The sequence below is a fragment of the Acyrthosiphon pisum genome, unplaced genomic scaffold (genome assembly GCF_005508785.2).
Source record: "Acyrthosiphon pisum isolate AL4f unplaced genomic scaffold, pea_aphid_22Mar2018_4r6ur Scaffold_21635;HRSCAF=24457, whole genome shotgun sequence".
In the NCBI taxonomy this organism is placed as follows: domain Eukaryota; kingdom Metazoa; phylum Arthropoda; class Insecta; order Hemiptera; family Aphididae; genus Acyrthosiphon; species Acyrthosiphon pisum.
Genome location: NW_021771124.1, coordinates 24,509 through 26,211, shown reverse-complemented (window position 1 = coordinate 26,211; position 1,703 = coordinate 24,509). Strand labels below are relative to the sequence as shown.

At 29.7% G+C, this 1,703-nt stretch overlaps 1 long non-coding RNA gene across 2 annotated transcripts in view; it reads right to left on the bottom strand.

The window, feature by feature from the left end:
* LOC103307727 overlaps positions 1–1,703 on the bottom strand; it is a 10,254-nt gene that overhangs the window by 6,284 nt on the left and 2,267 nt on the right. Inside the window, exons 3-5 of one of the 2 annotated variants that reach the window (XR_001678696.2) lie at positions 1,327–1,520; positions 1,076–1,269; positions 12–256 (exon numbers count right to left, since the gene is read on the bottom strand). The exons of the other annotated variant lie outside the window; for it this stretch is intronic. This is a non-coding gene — a long non-coding RNA (uncharacterized LOC103307727). Of the gene's footprint in view, positions 1–11; positions 257–1,075; positions 1,270–1,326; positions 1,521–1,703 lie in introns of those variants that run through there. 2 annotated transcript variants of the gene reach the window in all.

Here is a 1,703-nt window from a genome sequence, read left to right as displayed (position 1 = left end):
TTTAATTATATTTAATACAATTATTAGATAGAAAATACATTTATTAGGGTTTCTAAAGCTACTTTGAATGGCCAAAAATTAATGAATCCAATTTCCATAACTCATGTCTAACTAAATTTCTGAAGTCTGAACTAGGTATATGTTGCCACTTTCCAATTCACATATACACATCCTGGTCTTCGAAGATCTGCACTATTAAAATTGACTACCTGCTTCTTCACAATCAGACAATAGTACTATAGTAGTATGGTATAGTCTACAAAATAAAAAAATACATTTATTAGGGTTTTACTAATGTTTATCATAAAGGTTACCTACTTAGAATGTCCAAAAATTAATGAATCCAATTTCCATAAATCATGTCTAACTAAATCTCTGAAGTCTGAACTAGGTATATGTTGCCACTTTCCAATTCACATCTACACATCCTGGTCTTCGAAGATCTGCACTATAAAAATTGACTACCTGCTTCTTCACAATCAGACAATAATACTTTAGTAGTATGGTATAGTCTACAAAATAAAAAAATACATTAATTAGGGTTTTACTTATGTTTATCATAAAGTTACTTTGAATGTCCAAAAATTAATGAATCCAATTTCCATAAATCATGTCTAACTAAATCTCTGAAGTCTGAACTAGGTATATGTTGCCACTTTCCAATTCACATCTACACATCCTGGTCTTCGAAGATCTGCACTATTAAAATTGGCTACTTACTTTTTCACAATCAGACAATAGTACTATAGTAGTATGGTATAGTCTACAAAATAAAAAAATACATTAATTAGGGTTTTACTTATGTTTATCATAAAGTTACTTTGAATGTCCAAAAATTAATGAATCCAATTTCTATAAATCATGTCTAACTAAATCTCTGAAGTCTGAACTAGGTATATGTTGCCACTTTCCAATTCACATCTACACATTCTGGTCTTCGAAGATCTGCACTATTAAAATTGGCTACCTACTTTTTCACATCAGACAATAGTACTATAGTAGTATGGTATATCCTACAAATAAAAAAAATACATTAATTAGGGTTTTACTAATGTTTATCATAAAGGTTACCTACTTAGAATGTCCAAAAATTAATGAATCCAATTTCCATAAATCATGTCTAACTAAATCTCTGAAGTCTGAACTAGGTATATGTTGCCACTTTCCAATTCACATCTACACATCCTGGTCTTCGAAGATCTGCACTATAAAAATTGACTACCTGCTTCTTCACAATCAGACAATAATACTTTAGTAGTATGGTATAGTCTACAAAATAAAAAAATACATTAATTAGGGTTTTACTTATGTTTATCATAAAGTTACTTTGAATGTCCAAAAATTAATGAATCCAATTTCCATAAATCATGTCTAACTAAATCTCTGAAGTCTGAACTAGGTATATGTTGCCACTTTCCAATTCACATCTACACATCCTGGTCTTCGAAGATCTGCAATATAAAAATTGACTACCTGCTTCTTCACAATCAGACAATAGTACTATAGTAGTATGGTATAGTCTACAAAATAAAAAAATACATTAATTAGGGTTTTACTTATGTTTATCATAAAGTTACTTTGAATGTCCAAAAATTAATGAATCCAATTTCTATAAATCATGTCTAACTAAATCTCTGAAGTCTGAACTAGGTATATGTTGCCACTTTCCAATTCACATCTACACATTCTGGTCTTCGAAGATC